This window comes from Canis lupus, chromosome 6 (assembly GCF_011100685.1).
Source record: "Canis lupus familiaris isolate Mischka breed German Shepherd chromosome 6, alternate assembly UU_Cfam_GSD_1.0, whole genome shotgun sequence".
Taxonomy (NCBI): Eukaryota; Metazoa; Chordata; class Mammalia; order Carnivora; family Canidae; genus Canis; species Canis lupus.
In genome coordinates, this window is record NC_049227.1 from 22,330,279 (window position 1) to 22,357,045 (window position 26,767).

Below are 26,767 nucleotides of genomic sequence, written 5' to 3' on the forward strand. Positions count from 1 at the left end.
ATTATAAGCTATTAAAAATTAGAAGTGTCAAAAACAAAACAAAAACACTTTTGACCCAGGAATTCCAGTTTCAAAAGTTTACCCTAGACATACTCTCAAATCTGAGTGAAGATGTTTGCTTCAGGGTATTTTTGGGGTTATTGTTTACAATAGCAAAAAAAAAAAAAAAAAAACAGAAAGAAAGAAAAAGAAAATAGTCTTTCCCAGCCAACGGGAAGAGAAGTTCATTATGCTACAGAGTTTCTATATAAGAATATTATTATATTTTTAAAAAAGGAATGTATAAAAAAGGGGCATGTGGGTGGCTTAGTCAGACAAGAATCCAACTCTTGATCTCAGCTCAGGTCTTGATCTCAGGGTTGTAAGTTCAAGCCCCATGTTGGGTTCATGTGAGGTTCATGCTGGTTGTGGAGCCTACCTAAAAAAAAAAGAAGAAGAAGAAGTAAAAGAATATTACAAAGCCATTTTTTTAAAAAGATTTATTTATTTTAGAGACAGAGTGCAAGTGGCAGTCAGGGGCACAGGGAGAGGGAGAGAATCTCAAACAGACTCCCCACTGAGCACAGGCCTAATGTAAGACTCTGTCTCACAACCCTGAGATCATGACTTGAGCTGAAATCAACAGTCGAAGGCTTAATGGCTGAGCCATCCAGGTGCCCCCACAAAGCCATTTTTTTAAATGAGATGGATCTTTATGGGCTCCAATGTTAAACAATTTCGAAGATACACTCTTAGAGGCATAAAAGTCTATACGTGATAAACCCGCTAGTATAAAAAGAATAATGAGAGACAGAGATAGACACAGACACAGATGAGAGAGATGGGAAGAGAGATTATACATATAATATGTCTGGAAAGTTACATTAAAAAGTGATAAAAGTATCTCTGTGTCTCTCATGAATAAATAAAATCTTTTTTAAAAAGTGATAAAAGTAGCTGCCTTTGGGGATACTGCTAAAAGAGAAACTTCATTTTCATTATGCATACTTTGTTACTCTTGGAATTTCACCATATTATGTTTTCTATAAAATATTTAAACAACATATTAAGAGGATGGGGATGCCTGAGAGGAGGGAGAGAAAGTAAAATTCACCCATAATCCTAATTTTGAAAAACAGTGTTACAAGGGCACCTGGGTGGCACAGTTGGTTAAGCCTCAGACTCTTGGTTTTGGTTCAGATCCTGATTTCAGGGTGGTAAGATCAAGGCCCACAGGGGGCTCCCTGCTTAGTGAGGAGTCTGCTGGCGACTCTCTCTCCCTCTGTCCCTAGCCTTGCTCTCTCTCTCTCTCTCAACAACAACAACAACAAAAACCCACAATTTTACAAAGAAAGAATACTCCCTCTCCCAAGGCAACTACTGACAAGTATTGGGGGCAGATCCTTCCAGAACCATTTGTGTTTATCACACAAATATGGTCAAATTTGATTTTGACTTTTACTTATGGATTTGTATACACTTTTCCTCTCCCACTACCTTTCTTCCACCCAAGCAGAGAGCCAGCTTTGAAAGTCCTGGCACCAGAGGAGGCTTAGTGGCCTATGTCAAAAGCAGGACACCTCCACCCAGATTTTCTTGGCGTTTGCTCCAAAAATCTAAGCCCACACCGGAGACTGCAGAGGGTCTGCAGAAGGCCCAAAGGGAGAAGAAAGTTTTCAGGAATAAAAGGCCCCACATGAGCCAACACTGGCTATTTCCTATTTCACACTGAGAGAAGATACAGGAGGACAGGGAGATGCACCCTTCGCCGCCTCCCTGAGACAGAGCACAAAACGCGGGGGTCAAGAAATTCAAATAGGTAGAGGAGGAAGAGGGGAGTACAGAAGCAGGAGGAAGGAGAAAGGAGAACTTAAAGCAGATCGAGGATGCCAAAAATAGCCCGCAGGAGGGAGCTGAGTAATAATGCGATCAGATTAAGAAAAAGAAATTACTGAGCGGGAGGAGCTAGAATTTCCATAAAAAGGCAATTTGCAGGAAAAGAGATACAAATGGCTTAGAAACAGGGGAGAAAACACGCGCTCTGGCACACAATTGAGGGAATGCAAATTAAAACAGCGAGGAGATGCTATCCCCCGCCCCCCTCCCATCCTACCCGCAGGGGAGCAGCAGGTGCCCGGAGCCCGTTGGAGAAGCGCGCCCCCTGCCGGGCAGAGGCGCCAGGGACAGGACGTGCCCCCTGGATCCTGGCCTACCTGCCCCCAGCCTGGACCTTTTGCAAACGCGACTGGGAGCAAAACATGCGACAACACACATAGGAAAAAAAATGTGATCCTGCCTTTCTTGGTGACAAAAATATAAAAGACAAAAATGACAACAGGCCTCTAGATAAAGCTATTGGCAGAGTACAATTAAAATACTGCAGTCCCTCAATGTTCAATTAAAACGGAGACCTAAAGTAACAGAGTCCACAACCTATAATGCTTCTAAAAGAATTCATCATCCAATCTATACTATTCGATTAGCAAGGAGGTATGTTTCCATTGAATCACTTAATGTTTTCCTATAGAACAGAGAGACTAATACACGTTAACAGTTATCATTAAATGCAAATATAGGGACGCCTGGGAGGGGGACCGGGTGCTCAGCGGTTGAGTGTCTGCCTGGGGTGTGATCCTGGAGACCTGGGATCCAGTCCCACGGCGGGCTCCCTGCATGGAGCCTGCCTCTCCCTCTGCCTGTGTCTCTGCCTCTCTCTGTGTGTCTCTCATGAATAAATAAATAAAATGTTTTTTAAAAATGTAAATATGAAAACATCCACATGCAACTCTCCCTGTATACTTCCTTCTGCCCCTCTGCTGCCAACCAGATGGAGTTGGTGTAGTGTATTCTTAGTTATCAAAATACTCGTAATTTGGGGACTTTGACATGATAAATATTCATGGTGTGTAAAAAAGGGCATGATACATAACTGTACCATCTTACATGAAAACACTTACCTGTGTGTGTAGATACACACACAGGACCCAGAAGTCAAACTGTAAACTGCTTGTGACTATGGATGACTTTGTTCTTTGCTTTTTGTGTTTTTCAGTTTCCTTTTATGCACATATTAACTTTTAAAAAATAAAAATTTTTTTAAAACCTTAAAAAAAAAGAAACACATAGAAAAATGTAGACAAGCCCTTCTCACTTCTCAGATAACCTTTTCTTGTTTTAGCAGTGGCGTTAATGCTGTAATTCGAAATAATGTAGATTATGCCTCTATCTTGAATTATCCACCTGAAGCTGTATTGTCTCCGTTGCTATGAAAGAGGTGAAGTTCAGCTCAGTGTCACTCTCCCTCTTTCCTGTTCCCCCACTTTTGTATGATACTATTTCTAGTTAATTCCTCCAGTCTGACAAAAATTGATGAAGAACCCACATGCAGTAGGCTCTTTTCTATGTGTGGTTGTTCTTATGAATTTATTATATTTTCCAATTCTTGCTCTCTCTTTTTTCTAAGATTCTATTTATTTATTCATGAGAGACACAGAGAGAGAGAGGCAGAGACATGAGCAGAGGGAGAAGCAGGTTCCATGGAGGAACCCCGATGTAGGACTCGATTCCAGGACCCCGGGATCACAATCTGAGCCAAAGGCAGATGCTCCACCACTGAGCCTCCCAGGTACCCCCAATTTCTTGCTCCCTTGATTTTATTTTATTATTTATTTTATTTTATTTCATTTTATTTGCTCCCTTGATTTTAAATAATAGACTTAATCCTTTATTTCTGCTAGCCACAGAAGCCATCTCGATTCACTTTATTTTTTCAAAGTTTTATTGATATAAGTAATCTGTACACCCAACGTCAAGTTCAAACTCACCAGCCTGAGCTCAAGGGTCACCTGCTCCTCTGACTGAGCCAGCCAGGTGCCCCTTGATTTATATATATATATATTTTAAAGATTTTATTTATTTATTCATGAGACAGAGAGAGAGAGAGAGAGAGAGAGGCAGAGACACAGGCAGAGGGAGAAGCAGGCTCCACGCAGAGACCCCGATGTGGGACTTGATCCCAGGTCTCCAGGATCACGCCCTGGGCCGAAGACAGATGCTCAACTGCTGAGCCACCCAGGGATCCCCCTTGATTCATATTTTTAATTCAGGTTTATCCTCTTGTAAGTAGTACATGCTAGCTCTGCTGAGCCTAAAAGGGGCAGGGGAGTTGTAAAAAGTCAAAGGTATAGGCTGGGGACTGGGGTGTATTACAGAGGCCAAGGAAGGGCTGAATGACCAGGACAGACTCAGCAGAATGAAGGGGGAGGGGGAACTTCCTCCTCACAGCAGCCTTCACAGCACCACAGTCAGAACCTCAAGCTCCACGTGGGACAGGGCTGTTGGGGCGGTGTGGTACAGATGTGGCTGCTGAGTCAATTCCAGAGAAAGGGGAACAGTTGGACCACCATCCCCCCAAATGGTCCCTGTCACACAAACATTAACCTCTTTATTCATCATCGTTGAGTGAGAATGGATTCAGGATCTGTTTGTAGGAGAAACCCATGATGTTATACCTTACCCTAACAACAAGAACTTTCTAGAGACCAGACTGCCCATGCCCCCAGGTGCTCGGTTCTCCCTCCTTCAGGAATCCAGAAGGTTCTGTGCTCCTAGGATAACCATCCCCTTCCTTGGCTGTGGTGTCCCTGCTTTGGTGAACTAAAGCTCTGGGCAATTTGGCCAGAGGGAACTGCCTGAAAGCCAGGCCTCCTGCCTTGTGGGTTCTTGTCCTTTCTGTACACAAAGGTGCAGGCCTGCCCCCTGGTGGAAGCTGCTAGATAACTCCGGGAGGAAATCACTCCTGCCTGCTTCAGAGAAATACATGGTAAGCGCTTCAGACAGAGCCTGGCACAGGGTCTACACTATATAGGTGTTTGCTCAAAAGCAAAAAAATTAAAAATTAAAAATAAATAAAAATAAATAAAAATCCTGTTTGATTAAACAGGACTGGCTGGGGCACGCGGGTGGCTCAGTCGGTTAAGCGTCTGCCTTCAGCTCAGGTCCTGATCCCAGTAACCTGGGATTGAGTCCTGCATCAATCATCTCTGCTCCTTGGGGAGCCGGCTTCTCCCTCTCCCTCTGCCTGCCGCTCCCCTGCTTGTGCTTTCTCTCTGTCTCTGTCAAATAAATAAATAAATAAAATCTTAAAAAAATAAATAAGGGTGCCTGGGTAGCTCAGTGGTTGACCTCTGCCTTTGGGTCAGGGCATGGTCCTGGGGTCCTAGGGTGGAGTCCCTGCAGAGAGCCCATTTCTCCCTCTGCCTATGTCTCTGCCTCTTTCTGTGTGTCTCTCATGAATAAATAAATAAAATCTTTAAAATTAATTAATTAACTTAACTTAATTAATTAAAAATAGCATTGGCTTTGGGGTAACACCTACCTGAGTTTAAATTCCAGCTCTGGCCCATACTAGTTTGGAAGTTTGCATGTGTTTTAGTTTCCGAGGACTGCTGTCACAGAGTACAACAAGCTGGGTGGCGTTATACATATATATTTCTTAAAAACCAGGAATGTATTGTTTAACAGCTCTCGAAGCTGGAAGTCTGAAATCAGGGTGTTGGCAGGACTATACTCCCTCTGAAATCCGGGAGGAGGGAATCTTTTCTGGCCTCTTCCTAGTTTCAAGAGGTTTTCCAGCAACCCTTGGTGCTTGTTGGCTTGTACACGCATTACAAGCCTTTCCCATTAGATCTCTTTAGTTCTGCCTGAATTGCTTTTACGGAGGCACATTTTATTTTTATAATTTAATAATAAAAAGAAAGGGGAACAAGCCACAATCATGTCTGCCTGGCAAGGTTGTTTAGAGAATGAAATAAATGAGGGATGTGAACCACTTGGCGCGGTAACTGCTCAATGAATAGTGACTGTGGATATTCTCATTGCAGCTTTCATCGAAACATTAATTTTAATAGACAGAAACTGGAAACAAGCTAATTGTCCAACTAATGGGAAAGATTTATTCAGGAAATTACAGTTCAGCCGCTTGATAGATTATGAAGTAGCATTAACAATATCAATGACCAAAAGTCCATAATAACAAGGAAAATTGTCAAATAATAGAAAAGGGAAAATAAAAAGCAGGACATAAAATTCAAGCTTTGTAGCATGGTTTAAAAAGTAATCTAAAATAGGGGCTCCCTGGGTGGCTCAGCGGTTTAGTGCCTGCCTTCAGTCCAGGGCATGGTCCTGGAGTCCCAGGATCGGGTCCCGCATCGGGCTCCCTGCATGGGGCCTGCTTCTCCCTCTGCCTCTCTCTCTCTCTCTCTCATGAATAAATAAAATCTTTAAAAAAAAATCTAAAATAATGTGTAAAAGCAGCTTTGCTAGTGTAGTAGAATTATGAGTGATTTTTTTTCTTCCTTCTGTTTTTCTACATCTGTTAGTAGTTTCCATGTTTTTATTAAGGAAAGAAACATTCCCCACTTTTTTGGCACTTTTAAAATTTTTTGCTTATTTGATTTTAAGTTTTTATTTATTTATTTATTTATAATTTTTTTTTTTTAAATTCATGAGAGACATAGAGAGGCAGAGACTTAGGCAGAGGGAGAAGCAGGCTCCCTGTGGGGAGCCTGATGTAGGACTCAATCCCAGGACCTCAGGATCATGACCTGAGCCAAAGGCAGATGCTCAACCACAGAGCCACCCAGGTGCCCCTGATTTTAAGTTTTTTTTTTTTTTTTAAGTTTTAAATTATAGTTCCACATAGTGCTATCTTAGTTTCAGGTCTGCAATATAGTGATTCAACAATGCTACTGTTCCTCAGTAGGAACATGCCTGACTTTTACAAGAAGAAAAGATCATTGAAAGAAAGAGGAAAGGAAAGGAAAGGAAAGGAAAGGAAAGGAAAGGAAAGGAAAGGAAAGGAAAGGAAAGGAAAGGAAAGGAAAGGAAAGGAAAGGAAAGAAGGAAAGGAAAGGAAAGGAAAGGAAAGGAAAGGAAAGGAAAGGAAAGGAAAGGAAAGGAAAGGAAAGGAAAGGAAAGACCTTACATGTGACATTATTTCCCCTTTAGAAGTTCTTCATATGCAGCTGAATAATCACTCTCCCCACTTTACAGAAACCCTCATTTTCCAGAGAGAAACATCTCCAACATCACCACCAAGAGGTTACATTTTCAAGTCTGCTGTGATGATCCCCCATGTTGCTAGATCTTTCTCAACATTTCTTTCTTCCCTCACTTCTGCAGGCTCTATTTTAAGCTTTTTAATTTCTCCTTCTCAACATGTTCCAGAATCTGTCCTATCTCTCTCTGTCCCAGAAACACTTGTACTGAGAGAATATGAGGGACAGAATCCATTTTCCCAAGCTTGGTTTTCCATCCTGATAAGCAGGCAACTGGCCAAGCAACTTTGATGCTTAATGCAACCATCTAACTCTTCTCCGAACATACTACTTCTGTATTTCTTAGTATTTGATTTATAAATGTTCCTATTGTTGAGAGGTAAGGGGAATAGCCTGCTTTTCTCCTGGTAGCTTTTCTACTTCTGAAATGTTTTGGTCCTTCCTTTGACTCCTGCTACTACTTTTTCCCCCTCTCCTTGGCTGCTGCCAGGAGATGGTTTTCCCAAGTATAGTCCATCTTAGCACCCTCAAGTGGGAGCTCTCACTAGGAATAATCCCCAATTCCCTGTCCTTAGGGCCTGGGAGGATGCAGATGCCTGTCTCACTCCATTCTCCCTTTCCACCTTGCATCCCTGGCTCCCATCTGTTTTTATGAACAACCTGCATTTATCAAGTGCTCATTATCCAAAACCCAAGTTCCAGTTTCCTCTCTTCCCTTTCAAGAATCAGTTTCTGAAATATTGGAGTAGAGTCTTGAGATCTTGTTAAATGGATGAACGATAGACTGAGTACCAATGGATTAAAAGAAAATATTTGCAAACCACGTATCCAGTGAAGGACTAGTATCCAGAATACATAAAGAACTCTCAAAACTCAATAGTAAAAAAAAGGAAACAAACAAAAATCGATCCAATCAGAAAATCAGCAAAAGATATGGAGACATCTTATATGAAGAGAATGTACAGATGGCAAATAAGCACATGAAAATATGTTTAATATCATTCACCATGAGGGAAATGCAAATTAAAACCACAGTAAGATATCATCACACACCTATGAGAATGACTAAAATAAAAAATAGTGACAACACCAAATGTTGGCAAGGATATGAATAAATATACATTGCTAGTGAGAATGTAAAATGTTACAGCCATTCTGGAAACAGTTTGGCCGTTTCTTTAAAAACTAAACATGCACCAGCTATATGACCCCAGCAATTGCACTTTGGGCATTCATCCCAGAGAAATGAAAATTTATCCTCACACAAAAATCTCTACACAAATGTTTACAGCAGCTTTATTCATGTTAGTCAAAACCTGGAAATAACCCAAATGTCTTTCACTGGATAAATGGATAAACAAACTCAGGAACATACCATGGAATACTAGTCAGCAATAAAAAAGAATGAACTATTGATACAGGCAAAAACTCCAAAGAATGATGCTGAGGGGAAAAAAGCCAATCCCAAAAGGTCACACACTACATGGCTCCATTTATATAATATTGTTGAAAGGACAAAATTATAGAAATGGACAAGGCGTTAGTGGTTGCTTGGAATTAAGGAGAAATAAGAGAAGATAGGAGGAAAGTAAGGTACGTCCATAAAAAGGCAACATGAGAGATCCATGTGGTTATGGGAATATTCTGTATCTTGACTATAACTACCAATATTGTGATTATGATATCGTATAATCGTGTTGCAGGTGCCTGGATAAGTCAGTCAGTTAAACATCTGACTCTTGATTTTGGCTGAGGTCATGATCTCAGGAGGTCATGGGATCAAACCCTAGTTGGGCTCCATGCTCAGTAGGGAGTCTGCTTGACTCTCTCTCTCTGCCCCTCTCCTCCCCACACCGTTTTCTCTCTCTCTCTCTCTCTCTCAAATAAATAAATAAATAAATAAATAAATAAATAAATAAATAAATAAATATTTTCTTAAAAAATAGTGTTGCAAGATGTTGTAATTGGGAGAAACCCAATAAATGATATTTGGGATCTCTATTTTTTTTTCTTTCTGCATATAGATCTACAATCATCTCAAAACAAAAGTTCAGTTTCTTTACAAAGGGGAACTACAACATATGAAGGGGAAAAATTGGCACTGGTGTTATATGATGTTACTCACCTCCTGGCCAATACCTGTGTACTACTTACCATGGGTTACATACCACCCATAGGCACTGCTAGGTACTTCACATTATTAATTTCCTTAAATCCTATAAAGTAGTACTATTATGCTCTTGTTTGACAGGTAAGGAGCCCAAGGTGAAATGACCAGTAAGTGGTGGATATGGAATCGGAATGCAGACAATTTGCTCCTATGATCTGTGGTTTTAGTCAGTAGCTCTGCTAAAGGTCAGGCCACTCACAGGGGCTCTTCCTAGAGAGACATTCCTGTTTCTAGCCTTACTGTTCTGGCCTCAGCCTCTTCCCTTTCTCAGCCCTCCAGAGTATATAGCTCCCTCTTTCTCTCTCTAAGATTTTATTTATTTATTTATTTATTTATTTATTTATTTGAGAGAGAGAGAGCACAAGTGGGATGAGAGCCAAAGGGAGAAGCAGACTTCCTGCTAAGCAGGGAGCCTGACCTGGGGCTTGATCAAGGGACACTGATATCATGACCTGAGCCAAAGGCAGATGCTTAACTGACTGAGCCACCGAGGAGCCCCTTCATCTCTCTTTCTATGGAACATTCAGCAGCAAGAAACAGACCCTGTCAATTAATCTAACTTTAAACTCTGAAGAAATGGGGATGCCTGGGTGGCTCAGCGGTTGAGCATCTGCCTTCATCCCAGGGTGTGATCCCAGGGTCCTGGGATAGAGTCCCACATCAGGAGCCTGCTTCTCCCTCTGCCTGTGTCTCTGCCTCTTTCTCTGTGTCTCTCATGAATGAATGATTAAAATCCTTATAAATAAATAAACTGAAGAAATGTTATTATCTCACATAATAAAATGAGGCCTCAGAGTTGGTTGATTCAGCAGCTCAATTAAATTCAGTAAAGTCTAGCTTCTCTCTGCTTTTCCATTCTGCCACAGCTGACCTATCAGCTTCCTCTTGGCCACAAGATGGCTGCTCAAGCCCCAGGCAGCATTTTTCTCACAACAGTATCCAGAGACAGTAGAGGGGTTATCTTCCCTCTTTTGCTCCTTGTGATCCACAAGAAAAACCCTTCCCAGGAGCCCTAGCCCACTCTCCACTCATGTCTCCTTTGTCAGAAAGGCAACCATTAAGCAAGGGGAACAAGAAAACAAGGTTGATTTAGACCAACTATGCCACTTCTTGAGGGTAGAGACTACCTCCCCTGAAGAACATGACCACATGGAAGACAGAGGTAGCCAGGAAAAAAAAAAGTTCAATTACAAAAGAAGAAAAGGAAATGCCCACATGCTCGTTGCCTAGCAAGAACAATGTCACAGACCACTCACAGGCATGGACCTCACCCTGGGAGTCAGCCTTCCATAGGCACAATCTCCTGAAGACCAGCATTACTGATCAGAAACAGGGCAGTCTAGCTCAGCAGTTCTCAGACATTAATGTGCACAAAAAGGAGACTGGTAAGGAGGCAGCTTTATGAGACAGTCGGAACTTGCACCTAAATCTACCTCATTCTGACACCTGGGCTGTTAACCACTGTGCTATTGAGCTCCTATAGTGTGTCAGGTATTGTTCTCGGAGCTCTCTTAATGCCTAGAATGGGTTAAGCCTGAGAATTTTCTCTTTACATTGTCCCTGTGACCTGTCCACTTCTCTGTGTGTTTCTTCTAGTATAAGTTGTACCGGGCCCCTGGTTTTCAGTCCTACAGACAGAGGTCTGCTCTCCTTTGAAGTTTTCATGAAGGGCTCTTCACCTCGTTGTGTGTTTCCATTCTGTCTTCAACCCATCAAGAGTCCTTCCTTTCCATGAAGAAAGGTGTTATGTGTCATAAATAGATTCTCTCCCAACTCCTCCGATGACCAGTTTTGTGTTCCTACTCTCCTGCAACCACAGTTCTCCCATAAGTGATGTCCTGACCTAGAAGTTTCTACCGTCCTTCCAATTTTGACATCCTGAGACCCTGGGGGATACAGAGGGGCTGGGTGTGTGTGTGTGTGTGTGTCTGTGAGAGAGAGTAAAGGAGATTATAGTTACTCTTGGGGAACATTGCCTTTCTCTGGGAAGAAAGGTGGCCTATCATTGATGCTGCTGTATCCCATCAAACACTGGAGCTCTCTTAGAATGCTTATTTGAATCTACAAAACTAATGAGCAGTTGCCGAAGCTACCTTCCCGCTAATGGTGCCGTGTTGTGTTCCAGCTAATGAGCCTTGATTGGCACCACATTCAAATGCAAATTTGGGTCTTTGTTTCTTGCAAATACCTTTTATTCCCTGCCTTTAAACCCCAGCCCTGGGAGACTGAGAGTTTCTCGGCTTGATTGCAAATCTAAAATGGGGCTTGGGGATTTTATTCCTTTAATTTCTATCCCAAATCTGCCTGCTCACCCCATTTTCCCAGAGTCATCAAGAACATTCTTCAGAGTAGACCTTACATTTAAAAGAGAGGGGGGTGCTCAAAACTGGATGGAAGTTGGTGCAGGTTCTAACAACCTAGTAAGAGGCAGTAGCACCAGTCTTATGGAAAGATGCCCTCCTGGGTCCACACCTCTGTGAATCTCAAGGTCTATCTTGCAGCTTCTGAGTCTGACAGTCTCTCATCCTAGTCTAAATATCCATTGTTTGTTTGTGTTTTAAGATTTTATTTATTTATCCATGAGACACATAGGGAGATAGGCAGAGACACAGGCAGAGGGAGAAGCAGGCTCTTTGAGGGGAGCCTCATGCGGGACTCGATATCAGGACCCCAGGATCACGACCCAGGCCAAAGGTAGACACTCAACCACTGAGCCACCCAGGCATCCCTAAATATCCATAGTTAAAAAAAAAAACAAAATTCAACTGAAAAATCATGAACGAGCAGCACCCAATCTAGTAGATAGAAAGGGGCTCTGAAGAGGTATATAAGCAAGAGATTATATAAGCAGAAGGGAGCAGAACAATGCAAAATGCAGACTGGTTATTGCAAGGTTACTTTCCTCATAGGGGAGGGCAGAGGTCTGTCAGGCAAATGACCTCACGAATGCTGATCTGGTGGCTTCTAACTGACTGTTTCAAGATTCCATTTCCAGAAGGCCCAAAATTGTATTTCAATGAAGTCTCGGTTTGGCGATGTGGGCTGAGCATAAGCAATTCCATTTTAAATCTGTTGTCTTGTATTCAACGCCATCGTGTCAATAAGTTCCCTTAACACACATTGTTGAAAATGTGCTTTAGAGAACAACTGTTCCCTTGCCTGTACTTCTCCTAAACAATCGGGATCTAGCTCAGATGTGGTAGGTGTTTAATGACTGCCCATTGGGCTAACACATTTATGTGTAGCACGATGGCCCATTTCTACAACCATCTTTTATTCTTTCCATCTATTTCCCACATAGCTAAGATTAGTCCAAGGGTACAGCATCCAGTGCAATAGCTGAACTACTAGTCAGGTTTATGAGGATTATTTTCTTCAGAGCTGGAGAAGTTGCTAAGCCTATCTGGCTAGACAGGCACCCACCAGGCTCTATGGCTGAGTGGCCTCTGGGGGAGGCTGCTTAAGTGAGTTCCTCTCTCTCCTCTCCTGAGCTGGTGTACTGGGATACAACGGCTCAGGTCTGAGAAAGGAGGCAGTACACACAGCATAAGACTTAAGGCACAAATTTTGCAATTGCTTGTCCTAGGTTTGTGACTGAGCTCTGCCCAATAGCAGCTGTATGACCAACTTCCTTAGCTTCTCCAAGCATCTGTTTTTTTCATTAGTAAAATGAGGGTGATACGAGTACACAGTAAGTTGTTTGAAAGACAGCTACTGTAATTCTCTTCCACCCCGTATCCATACACTGAGTAGGTCATTTCTATACATAATCTAGTTTTAGATTAATTGGTGACTTGCTTTGACCAATGGGACATTAGCCAATGTGACACAGGAAGAGGCTAAAGATGTGTTTGCACATTAGGGCTTACTCTCTCTTGCTGCTGAGAACCTTCCCACCACCATGTTGAACAAATGTGGGCTAGTAGATGAGAAGCATGTGGCTGTCACCCCAGCTGACATTGGGCCAATTGCCAGGTATGTGGGTAAGGTTATCCTAGACTAGCCTCCAGCTGAGCCAGCCCAAATCAGAATAAACTCCCAGCTGTTTAAAAAAACAAAATCCAACTGAGTAAATTTTAATCTTACTGGTTTTATTTATCCCAGCTAGCAGATAGAAAGGAGCTCTGAGTAGCTGTACAACATAAAGACTTTTATAGGCACAAGGGAGAAAGAGCAAGGAAGTTATGTGACAAAAAGTAGATTGGTTGTAGCAAAGTCACTTTCCTTTAGAGGAGGGCAGGAGTCTATCAGACAGATTACCTAACTATTACTAACCATATAATTCCCAACTGACTGGTTTAAAATTCCATTTCTGGGAGAGCCGAAACATAATTAAATTAAGTATTAAATCTCCATTTGGTAATGTGGGGCTGAGCATAAGAGACTCCATTTGGGGCCTGTTGTCTTATTTTTAACACAGCAAAACCACAGAACTATGAGAAATAATAAATGTGTGTTGCTTTAAGGCACTGCATTTTGGGGCCACTTGAGTGGCTCAGTTTGTTGAGCATCTGACTCTTGATTTTGACTCAGGTCATAATCTCAGGGGTGTGAGATGGAGCCTCACATTGCACTTCATGCCCCTGCGGATCTGCACTAGTTTCTCTGCCCCTCTCCACCTGCTCTCCCTCTTTCTCTCTTTCAAATAAGTAAATAAATCTTTTAAAAAAAAAGGACACTACCTTTTGGGGAGATTTGTTAAACAGCAAAAGTTAAGTGATACACATCATCTCACTCCTAATGATATCTGAGCCTTAAATGCATATGCATGTAAAATGCTTCAATTAGTGCCTGACACATAATAAGCATTTAATCACTATTGGTTGCATCATTCGATCTGTGAAGCCAGGATACTGGAAAGCTCCTGAGGCAATCTCCATTGAAACACAGAGGAAGAGGAAGGAAAGTTGGTTTTATTTAGCCAATGCATAGGGTCAGACCTGGTTCTTGCCCACAGGGAGGCTCTTCCAGACCCTGCAAAAGCACCACTAATCATTGCTGATCTGCATGGATTGTAAGTACCCCATTCCAAGACCATCTTGGTAAGCCACATCTGCTACAGCTGAGAAGGGGACAAGTCCTTTTACTCCAATACCACCAATGGAAACCTGTCACTGCCTATCCCTGACCCACTGAGAAACACATCACCCACCCAGATGGTATGATGAGAGCCCTTCCCCCCTCACTAGTTAGCAGGTCCGGGGAAAATCTTGACAGAGTGGATTCAGGTCTAGAACATTCCCTCTTATGCCCAAATGTCAATACCTCTGAGCCTATCTGGACCCTACTCCTATGTCTGAAGAGCACCTCATATGTACTCATGTACCAGTTTTCCACTGCAGTATAAAATCCCAAAGTCCCTTTTCTCTTTGGCCTCAGGTTAAGGCACAGGATGCCTCATCAAGGAAGAACTGAGAGTGTCCCTCATGAGGTCTATTGAGGTACCAGCACCCCATACTCACAAAGCTGCCCAGGGAGAGTAGACTCTGCAAGAACGAGCTACGCCACATCACTACCTCATGGCAACCCTGCTTGTTTTCCTGACAATCACAAGGGCTCTCATAAAGAAAGTTAAAAAAAAAAAAAAAGGCTGTTCTGCATATTCCTAAAGCCAAATACTGGAAACAACCCACATGTCCTTCAACAGTGGAGTGGGTTAAAAAAACAACAAATAAGTGTTAGTGATTCACACAATGGAATGGAATGCTTTAGAACAGTGAGAATGCACAAACGTCCCATTCAATAATGAGCATGAATGTCATAAATGTAAAGTTAAGTGAAAGAACATTCTCCAAAAAATGTATCTTGAATAAATCTACATAAAGTTGAAAAGCAGGCAAAATCAAATGGTATGGTCCAGGGATGCACTCTAAGGTGATTCATATATGAATAAAAGCAATGGAGTGATTACCAAAAACTCAGGAACAGGGTGGGAAGGAGAGGGTTTTGAAAGTGAGGAAGCATCTAGGGGCTCCTGGCGGCTGGTTCTATTTATCTCTTCATCTAGGTGGTGGTTACTTATGTGGGTGTTTGCTTTATCACAATTCCTTGTGCTGTCTGTCCACTTGCTTTATGCATCTGTCTCTATGCGTTTTATACACCCTACTTACCCCCGCAAAAAAAAAAAAGAACTTAAAAAAAATTCAGTAGCACCTGTCCTTTACACTCTTAATGACAAAGACTGCAATCTATTCCAAGTGGTCCAGCAGGCACAGATGCCATGTCATCCTTTGCTCATTCCTATCACTCCTGTTTCCCCACTGCCTCAGACCCAGACTCCTAATACCCCCTCCCCATGCCAGTTATATAATAACAGCCCCATGACCATCCACAGATGCTAATGGATATTGGTAATAGCAGTGATTGGGATTGGGGTGGATGGTGTTTATTTCTGCAACAAGATCTGAGCTCCTTTTTAACCAACCAGAATGCCAATGGTAATAGTGGCTGCAATAATCCTTGGACTGGTAGTGTTCTGCATGGCTATTGACCCTGATTGGAACAAGGCTAGAATCTGCTAGTCCATCCTACTTCGACTTCCAGTAACAGTTGGTTCCTGCTCAGCTCTAACTCAGCACACATTTCAATAGTAGGTGTGGGTTTGTAAGTCTGAAGAAGAGAAGCTATAATTCTGTGCTCCATCGATCAGAGCCCCCAGAGAACACCAGCCTTTAGGGGAGGGGCAGATGAGAGAAGACCCCCAAAGGAAACAAAAAAACAGTAGTTAGACTGTGGTCATTGGGAAGCCTAAGGAGTGAAGTTTCAACAAGTGTGGTCACGTTCACATGCTGCCAAGTCATACAAGGCGCAGATGGAGTCAGCCCAATTCCCAGAGCTGTGATCTCCTTAATCCACCATTTTCTAAATTATGCATATTTGTACTAAAAATCCATTAGTCTGAATTGCATTTTGAAAAATAGTTCCAGAATGATGAACACAGAACTACTCATGGTGGTTATCTCTAGGGACCAGAATGAGTTGAGTGAAGGAAGAGCTCTTACCATTTTCCTATACATGCTTCTGGATGATTTAAAAAAAAAATTTTAATGTTATTTATTTATTCATGAGAGACACAGAGAGAGGCAGAGACATAGGCAGAGGAAGAAGCAGACTCCCTGTGGGGAGCCCAATACAGAATTCGATCCCTGGACCCTGGGATCACCCCCTGAGCTGAAGGCAGACATTCAACCATTGAGCCACCCAGGAGCCCTGAAGTATTTTAAATTTTTACAAGAAGGTTTAACACATCTGAAATTTTCAATAAGGAAAATAAAATAAAATAATAAAATAAAATAAAATAAAATAAAATAAAATAAGCTATATGTTAACTAATACTAGCATAATGTTGGAAGAAGGGACCAGTAGTCCCTGACAATGGAAGGAGGAAAGAATCAGCTGGACATTGTTGATGGCAGATGGGGGATCCAGCAGGCTGAGGACCCAGGATGGAGAATGTCATAAGAACAGGCAGTGGAAGAGGACTTGTCCCAGTAACTGCACAGGAGGTGTGGTCTTCATGCAGGTGGAACTACAATAGCAAGAGCGATGCCCCATCAAGAGTTTTTAGGAGGCTCCTCCAATGCAGCTGGTCTTGTAAAGATGGAGATACCGGCAAAGGGAGATGGTGACGATATTTGGGTTCTCACTGGCTCCTGAGGGACAAGGCTTGGGATGCACTTGTGTTGAGCTCACTTCGAGGCACCTTCCCCAAGAGGCAATGAGAGATAAGGAGGAAGCTGCTCCCCACTCACCTATACCTACCCCCAGGCAAGACATACAGGTCCAAGAAAGAACCCAGAGCAGAAAACAGAGGCCAGATGGAGGTAACTACAAAGGGTTAATTTAGCCAAACAGTATAAAATTTACCAGCCCTCAGAAATCTATATAGTGCCCTTTTCGTCACCTCTTAACAAGAAGTGATTGTATCTTTCGTTTTGTTTTTCAGTCTTTGCTAGCTCCCCTGGCAAAAAGGACTTTGTTGTGACGCAGGTAAGGTTGCAGATCAATTGCTTGCTTCCTCAGATCCTCCAGGATGAGACTGTAACTTTCATCTTTGCATCCTGGGAAGGTCATCAGACCTAGAACTAATGAATAAAAATGCCATGGTGCTGTTGTTTCTTTATAGTAAAATAATATAAAGAGCTAAGTATTTTCCCCATGGGTGTAAGTACAGTAAAATGTTGTGAATACGTGACCCATCGTAATGCAAATTCAGGTATAACATGATTGCCAATGTGCTCCCATCATCGCAGAAGATTAATCCAAGTTATCTCATTAACATTGCAATACTCAACCCTGCATTTTATACAGTTGAATGGTTGGACCCACTTACAGCCGTGTAGACCCGTTACAAGGCAGTCGGACTTCCTAGTCTGAGATGCTTCCACTAGGGGGCGTCTCTACATCTGTGGGGTCTAATAGAATGAGCACAGAAGGGAGAGAATAATTATAATGTTCACCTTAAAAATATGACTGTCAGTTATTTTACCAATGAAAATGGGTTTGGGGATAACAGAATTACAACTGGGGACATACAAGCCACAGCAAGACTTAGGCAAGTCCAACAGGCAAAGGCGAGGAACATTATTTTATGCAGAAGGAGGAGGAAGTTGATGGGTTGTTGTTGTCGTCGTTTATGTAGGCTCCATGCCCAGCATGGGCCCAACGAGGGCTTGAACTCCCAAACCTGAGCTCAAGAGTAGGATGCTTAACTGACTGACAAGAACCCTTGGGTTCCTTTAAAATAAATCTCAACGAGGATGCATGGGTGGCCCAGCGGTTGAGCTGGGCAGCGGTTGAGTGTCTGCCTTTGGCTAAGGGCATGATCCCAGTCCAGGGATTGAGTCCCACATCAGGCTTCCTGCCAGGAGCCCGCTTCTCCCTCTGCCTATGTCTCCGCTTCTCTCTGTGTGTCTCTCATGAATAAATAAAATTTTAAAAAAATAAAAAAATAAAAGATAAATTCCAATGGAGAAAAACAAGAATTCAGGTTGACATCAATTTTCTCATTGGCTGAGTTGTAGGGGTGATCCATTTCTTACAGGAGATACAATGTGCATCTTTTCCCTACAAGGACCTGAAATTGATGATTCTTTGGTAGATATTCTTCTATTGGGGTCTGTAACTGACAATTCTTCCTGGGATTGACATTAAGTGGTATGGCTTCCCCCTCTAGCCTCTTGACTGTAATGAGGGCTTCCCTTTATTAATTTTTATGGTATCTTCTCCATCTCCTCCGCCTTTGTGGTCAGTGGGCCAAAGCTAACCGCCACTGTGTAATTATAGTTTTACTGGAACACATCAGCGCTCATTCATTTACATTTTGTCTGTAGTGGCTTTTGCACCATAGTAGAAAAGCTGAGTAGTTGTCATAGCCCACAAAGCCAGAAATATTTGCTATCTGTTTATCTTTTTATGATTTTATTTATTCATAAGAGACACAGAGAGAGAGGCAGAGACATAGGCAGAGGGAGAAGCAGGCTCCTGTGGGGATCCTGATGCAAGACTTGATCCCAGAACCCTGGGATCACAACCCAAGCCAAAGGCAGACACTCAACCACTGAGCCACCCAGGTGCCCCTACTGTTTCTTTACAGATAAAGCTTTCTGACCCCTGTTCTAGACCCTCCTCCAGAAATGGTCTAGAGCACCAAACCATTTAAGAAGGAGTGACATCAGTGGGGTAGGGCAGTTTCACCAAACTCTATGAGTAGGTATTATTGTTATCCCTAAAGATGAAGAAACTGAGACCTGGAGAGGTTTAACAGATTGGGAAATTCAGAGTTGAATCCAGGGAGTCTGGTTCTAGAATCTACATGCTTAATCACAACCTACAATGCTTCGTAAAAGTTCTCAGAAAGGGAAAACAAAACCAAAAACAGCCAGTTGCCAGTGGGGAGGAGAGTGGGGGGATGGGCAAAATGCATGAAAGGGACTGGGAGACCCAAGCTTCTAAGAAATCCACAGCATAGGGAATACAGTCAATGGCTTTGTCATGATGTACACTTGACAGATGGTAGCTACACCTAGGAACATAGCATAACCTGCTGAATCACTATGTTGTACACCTGAAACTAGTGTATTATTGTGTGGCAACTATATTTCAGTTAAAAAAAAAAAAAAAACAGCCACACACAAAGATTCATACTCTCCACTAGCAACATGGGAACCCAGGAAGAAAATGAAACAATATTTTCAAATTTTTTGAGTAAAAAATATTTTCAACCTAAAATTAGAGGCCCTGATATCTTACATTCAAGTACAAGAGCAGAATAAAGACATTATCAATCATTTAAGCTCTCAAAAAAATTTATCACCCATGTACTCTTTCTTAAGGATTCTGCAAGTGCTCTACCCAAATGAGAAATGAAAAGTATAAAGAGAAAAGCAGGGGTCTGGTGTATAAATAAATGGTGGAACCAGGAAAGAGGAAAGAGAATTCCTAGGATGGAAGGAAATCCACAGTGTGAAGCAGACTGAGGCAGCATTGTTCAAACTGAAGCAAGAAGACAGGCAGCCTCCCAGGTGGGAGGTTGTATTTGTTAGCCACTGCTGTGTAACAAATTACTGTAAGGTTAGCAGCTCAAAACAACAAACATTTATCATTTTACATGGTTTCTAAGGGTCAAAAATCAGGGAGCTGCTTCTGGTTGAGGCTTTTATGAGGTTGTACTCAAACTGTGGCTGCAGGCATCTGAACGCTTGCCAGGAGCCAAGGGACATGTTCATTCACCCCACTGCTGGCAACAGCTCTCAGTTACTTTCTATGGGGGTGGAGGGAAATGGCTCTCCATATGGCTTTTTTTTTTTTTTTTAAGATTTTATTTATTTATGAGAGACACAGAGAGAGAGAGGCAGAGACACAGGCAGAGGGAGCAGCAGGCTCCATGCAGGGAGCCCGACATGGGACTTGACCCTGGATCTCCAGGATCCCATCCGGGCCGAAGGCAGTGCCAAACCACTGGGCCACCAGGGCTGCCCTGCATATGGGTTTTTAAAGTGCTTGGATCAGAGAAAAAAAAAAAGTGCTTGGAACACTATGCTGCACACCTGAAACTACTATAACATTTTAAGTCACTTATATTTTAATAATAATAAATTCAAAAGTGCCCAGAACAGTGGCACATATTAATTGTAATATAAGTGTTTGGTAAACAAAGTAAATGAACTTTCCCAGGGACACTGAGCTAATAAGTGGTAAAACAGGATTTGAATCATCACAGTCTGGGCTCTTAGAACTGTCACTCTTTTTTCTTTTTTTCTTCTTTTTTTTCAGATTTTATTTATTTATTTGAGAGAGAGAGCACAGAGGGAGAGGGAGAAGCAGACTCCCTGCTGGGCACAGAGCCCAATGTGGGGCTTGATCCCAGGAACCTGGGACCATGATCTGAGACGAAGGCAGACTTTTTTTTTTTTTTTTTTTTTTATTTATTTATTTGTGATAGTCACAGAGAGAGAATGAGGCAGAGACACAGGCAGAGGGAGAAGCAGGCTCCATGCACCGGGAGCCCGACGTGGGATTCGATCCTGGGTCTCCAGGATCGCGCCCTGGGCCAAAGGCAGGCGCCAAACCGCTGCGCCACCCAGGGATCCCGAAGGCAGACTCTTAAAAGACTGAGCCACCCAGGTGCCCCTAGAACTGTCACTCTTACCCACTCACTATGAAAACCATGATGGTAAAAAAAAAAAAAAAAAACAAAAAAAAAAAACAAAAAACAAAAAAAAAACTTTTTTTGTTGTTGTTGTTTTGTTTTCTAAAGGATTTTATTTATTTATGAGAGGCACAGAGAGAGAGGCAGAGACATAGGCAGAGGGAGAAGTAGGCTCCTCACAAGGAGCCTGATGTGGGACTCGATCTCAGATCCCGGGATCACGCCCTGAGCCAACGGAAGATGCTCAACTGCTGAGCCACTCAGGCGTCCCCCCCCCCAAAAAAAAACATTTTTAAAGGTATAATTTGGAAAGCAAAAGTTTCTCATCCCCTTCCCTGACCTCCATTCCCACTGCTCAGAAGTAATCATCATCAACAGTTTTTTGGGTGTTCTCCATAAAAGTATCTGCATGTATCCCTGGTACTTTTTCAAATGACTATTTTTAGAGGTTCAAAAAAATAATAATAACTCAATGTCCAGTCTGTACCAGACTCTCTGTTATGGGTGTAAGGAGTATATCTGGAGAACTCAACAATGTTTCCATATGCACTGAAGGCCTTATGTTCTCAACTGTGGGACAGAAACCAGGATAATTCTTGGTACCCAGAGAACTGCGATCAACCTCTTCAATGTTATCATCTTTAAATAATGCCCAAAGCATGATGCTTAAAATGCCAAAATTTAGGAGATTGCACCAAAATGACACATTAAAAATGCAAACGTTGGGGATCCTTGGGTAGCTCAGTGGTTTGGTGCCTGCCTCCAGCCCAGAGTGTGGTCCTGGAGTCCCGGGATCGAGTCCCACGTCCGGCTCCCTGCGTGGAGCCTGCTTCTCCCTCTGCCTATGTCTCTGCCTCTCTCTCTCTCTCTGTCTCATGAATAAATAAATTCTTTTTTTAAAAATGCAAACGCTTGTTTTATATTGCTGACACATGTTGGTTAGGGATAATTGGGCCAAAAGCAGGTTCAGAAAATATTTTTTAAGGTACTTCATTTACATACTATGAATAAACTAGTTCTAGGCACTTCTTCAATGTGTTTCAAGGAGGCTGGGAATTAAAGTGCGAACTTTGGAAACTCTAGGGAAATATATTTTTCTATAATTGGTGTAGTATCAAAATGAAATTATATTCAGCTTCTAGTAAGAGATCCAATCACCACAGATTAAACAATTTAGGGTTTACTCTCTGATGTAAAAGGCTGGAACAGGTGTGGCACCTCTACAAAGTTATTTGGGATTCAGGCTCCTTCTCGGATTCTTAGCATGTAACTTCAAACCTCAAGATCAAGGTTGTCCGGGTTCACATTATGGCTATGAAGCTCATATCCTAAGCAGGCAGAAAAGGAAGAGATGAGAGGGATGTTCTTCTCCACTGAATATTCCTCTCTAAAAATCTTTAAAGACCTGCTTATTATTCATTGGCCATCCTTAACTGCAAAGGAAACTTAGCTAAGCATTCTGCTGCTCCAAATAAAATCAGTTTTCCATGATTAAAGAAAGGGAGAATTGATGGGCTATAATAGGCATCTAGCAGTCTCTGCCATGGGCACTCTCTCCAAGAAAAGATATCACTTTGCACAAAACTTCATTTTCCAAACTTATTGCCTCTCTAGAATCTCTCAACTCTATAAATGGCACCATTCTCCAACCGGTGCTCAAGCCAAAAACTTATGAACAATTTTTTATTCTTTTTTTACCTTACTGCCCCCCCATTCAAACCTTAAGCTGTTTTGTTGTCTCTACCCTTAAAATATGTTACATGTCTCCCTCTCTCTCTCTCTCTCTCTTTTGTAGTCCCTACACTGAGTGTGGACTCAAACTCAAGACCCTGAGATGAAGAGTTGCATGCTCTACCAACTGAGACAGCCAGGTGCCCTGGTCTCATGCCTTTCTCAGCCTAACTTGCATTGTCCTCTCCTAGTCTAAGTGACCCCTCTTTTATTTCTTTTTTTTTTTTTTTTAAGATTTTATCTACTTACTCATGAGAAACATAGATACACAGAGACATAGGCAGAGGGAAAAACAGGCTCCCCGTGGGGTGCCTGATGGAGGACTTTATCCCAGGACCCCAGATTCACAACCTGAGCTGAAGGTAGATACTCAACCACTGAGCCACCCAGATGCCCCTCTTCTTCTTCTTCTTCTTCTTTTTTTTTTAATGGAATGTCCATAAGATTCCCCAGACCTGGGGAATCATAATCTCTAAAGAAGATCTGAGAAGATGCATTTTTTCATAAAACTTTCTGTAATTTATCATCATCATCATCACTGTGGTGGTAAAATACACATAACAGATAATTTGCCATTTTAGCCACTGTAAAGTTTACAATTCAATGGCATTATATGCATTTGCAATGTTGTGGAACTGTCACCAACTAGTTTCAGAACTTTTTCATCATGGAATGATGGAATGGAAATGGAAACCTCATACCCACTAAGCAATCAAAACTCATTCCCTAGGGGTGCCTGGGTGGCTCAGTCTGTTAAGTGTCCACCTTCAACTCAGGTCATGATCCCAGGGTCCTGGGATTGAGCCCCAGGTCAGGCTCCCTGTTCAGTGGGGAGTCTGCCTCTCATTCTCCCTTAGCCTTCCCCCTATTCCTGCTCTACTCAATCTCTCTCTCTCAAATAGATAAATAAAATATTTTTTAAAAATCAACAAAATACATTCCCTCCTGCCCCTAGCGACAACTCTGCTTTCTTATTCCCATGCATTTACCTGTTCTGGACATTTTGTAGAACGAATTACACAACCTGTGGCCTTTTCCAGATGGCTTCTTTCACTGGCCATAGTTTTTTCAAGGTCATCCATGCTGTAGGCGCATCCATTCTTCTCACCTTTAAAGCGAGGAGACCAGAAGGGGGAGCTTTCACACCATACCACACACCACCAATCACAGGAAGGAGGGTCAATTATAGGCCCCAATAGAAGAACCCTTGCCAGCAAAGAATCAGCAGTTTCAGTCCCCAACAGGAAAAGATGGACCGCGCATCTCCTAAAAGAAATCAACCACCCCTTGCAACACAGCCAGTGAGAAACTGTCTTCACCCTGAACTCCTGCTTTTCTCCAAGCGACCTCCCTCCAGAAGAACCTCACCCAACTTCCTCCTCCTCCTTCATAAAAATAACATTCCTCTGCTCCATTTGTTGGACTAGCCTATGTTTTTTGCCAAAGCTTGCTTGTCCTGAATTGTACCTCCTATTCCCGAATAAACCCATTTTTTCTGGTAAAATAAACTTTTTTTTTCAAAGATTTCATTTATTTATTCATGAGAGACACAGACAGAGAGGCAGAGACATAGGTAGAGGGAGAAGCAGGCTCCCTGCAAGGAACCCGATGTGGGACTCGATCCCGGGACCCCGGGATCACGCCTTGAGCCGAAGGCAGACACTCAACCGCTGAGCCACCCAGACATCCCTAAACTTTCATTTCTTTAAAGATTGGTTGATTGATTGAAGTAATCTCAAACCCAACGTGGGGCTTGAACTCACAACCCCGAGACCAAGAGTTTCATGCTCTACTCACTAAGCTAGCCAGGCACCCCTATATAAACTCTTATTTTTAAGGTCACTATTACCTAGGACTGGAATTGACAGGTCATATGGCAATTCTGTTTTAGTACTGAAGAACCATCAAACCCACTTTTACTCTGCTCCCTTCTAATCCATTCTCTACGCAGCAACCAAGGTGACGAATTTAAAATTTATGATGCATTCTATTTCAGCCCCACCTAAAACTCTCCAGTGGCTTCCTGTGTCTCTTAGAATAAAATCCAAACTTTATACTGGCCTCTGTAATATAGCCTCCACCTCTTTCAATATATCTCAACCCTCTCTCCTCACTTACTTGAACACTTTCTGTTCCCACCTCAGGACCTTTGTACTTGCTTTTCTTTTTGGCTGGAATATTCTTCCTCCTGACCACTCCATGACAGACTTGTTGTCAGCCTTCAGGCCCTACCTCAAATATCACCTCCTCGGAAAGGCCTTCACCAACCATCTTATCTAAACTAGCCTCACCCCAGCCTCAATCACTGCCTATAAAATCACCCTGTTTTACTTTCTGTACAGCACTTATCTGTATTTTGTGTGTATTTACTCTTGGTATTGTCTGCCAGAGTAGGAGCTCCATGATATTGGGCTCGTCTTGCTAATCTCTGTAACACCTGCTTGGCCTGACAGTGTTAATGAATATTAATAGTTAATTAAGTAGTCATTTGCTTGAGACGGAGTCCGAAAAAAATGCTCAGAGTCAGGAAAGAGATTGGTAAGGGTTTCGATAAGAAGTTCAGATTTCAGTATTACACAACCTGTGTCAGTTATCTTTGTGCTGGGAAGTGACAAGCAGATATCTTAAGTGTTGTAGGGCAGGAGTACTTTTCCTTTCTTCTCTTAAGTTCTTTGGCTGGTCTAATAATTACATTGACATAGACAGATTAACAGGAGAAAAACAAATTTAATTTTGTACTGATGAGAGAGCATAAAAATATAAGATTCAAAGAAATTACCAAAATGGGCAATTTGGTACCTTTCAGACAAAGAAACAAAGAGTTTGTCAAGACGACAACACAAAACAGTTTGTGCTCAGGGTCAGGAAATTAATCAAGACATAACAAGAGTTGTTTCTACAGCCTTCTCGCCCCATCTCTGGCAATACGGATGTCTCTCCCCTCCAGGCGCAGGGAAGGCACTCTCCACATGGGGAATCTACTCCTGCTCTCAGGGGGACAGACAAGGGTCAGAGTGTCCTTCTGGCACTGGCTGTTTCTTTGTGTGTGTATGTGTAATTTTTAAAGATTTTTTAAAATTTAAATTCACTTAATTACCATATAATGTATTATTAGTTCCAGGGGAAGAGGTCAGTGATTTATCAGTCTTATATCACACCCAGTGCTCATTCCATCACCTGCCCTCCTTAATGCCCATTACCCGGTTACCCCATCCCCAGACCCTTTCCCCTCCAGCAAACCCTCAGTTTGTTTCCTATGATTAAGAATCTCTTATGGTTTGTCTCCCTCCTTTGATTTTGTCTTGTTTTTTTTTCTTAAGATTTATTTATTTATTCGTTTATTTATTCATGAAAGACACAGAGAGAGAGAGAGAGAGAGAGAGGCAGAGACAGAGGCCGAGGGAAAAGCAGGCTCCCTGTGGGGAGCCCAATGTGGGACTCCAACCCAGGACCCTGGGATCACACCCTGGGCTGAAGGCAGATGCTCAACCGCTGAGCTACCCAGCCATCCCTGATTTTGTCTTGTTTTATCTTTTCCTCTCTTTCCCTATGATCCTCTGTTTTGTTTCTTAAATTCCACATATGAGTGAGGTCATATGATAACTGTCTTTCTCTGATTATCTCACTTAGCATAACACCCTCTAGTTCCATGTCATTGCAAATGACAAGATTTCAATTTTTTGATGGCTGAGTACTATTCCATTGTATATGTATATATACCACATCTTCTTTATCCACCCATCTGTTAGTGGACACCTGAGGTCTATTTTGGCTATTGTGTACTTTGCTGCTATACATATTGGGGTGCAGGTGACTCTTCCGAACACTACATTTGTATCTTTGGGGTAAATACCTAATAGTGCAATTGCTGGGTCGTAGGGTAGCTCTATTTTCAAGTTTTCGAGGAATCCCCATACTGCTTTCCAGAGTAGGTGACCAGTTTGCATTCCCACCAGCAGTGTAAGAGGGTTCCCCTTTCTCTGCATCCTCACCAATATCTGTGGTTTCCTGATTTGTTAATTTTAGCCATTCTGACTGATGTGGCACTGGCTATTTCCTAAATAAGTTTAATTCAAAATAATTAATATGCCAAACTTATATACTTGGGGGCAGCCTCCCCTGAACCTCATCAGTATCATAATTACACTGAAGTGTAATTATGAGAATTCATATATAAAA

At 42.2% G+C, this 26,767-nt stretch overlaps 1 long non-coding RNA gene across 2 annotated transcripts; it reads right to left on the bottom strand.

Annotated features, from left to right (window-relative positions):
- Positions 1–200: 200 nt before the first annotated feature.
- On the bottom strand, positions 201–24,826 carry LOC119872330. Of its 2 annotated transcripts, XR_005360360.1 has the most exons (4): positions 24,707–24,826; positions 23,578–23,696; positions 17,540–17,621; positions 201–418 (listed from the first exon to the last, which is right to left on the bottom strand). It is a non-coding gene; the product is annotated as an uncharacterized LOC119872330 (long non-coding RNA). The 2 variants fall into 2 exon arrangements; XR_005360359.1 differs by lacking the exon at positions 17,540–17,621 and having other exon boundaries at positions 202–418.
- Between the last annotated feature and the right edge of the window lie 1,941 nt (positions 24,827–26,767).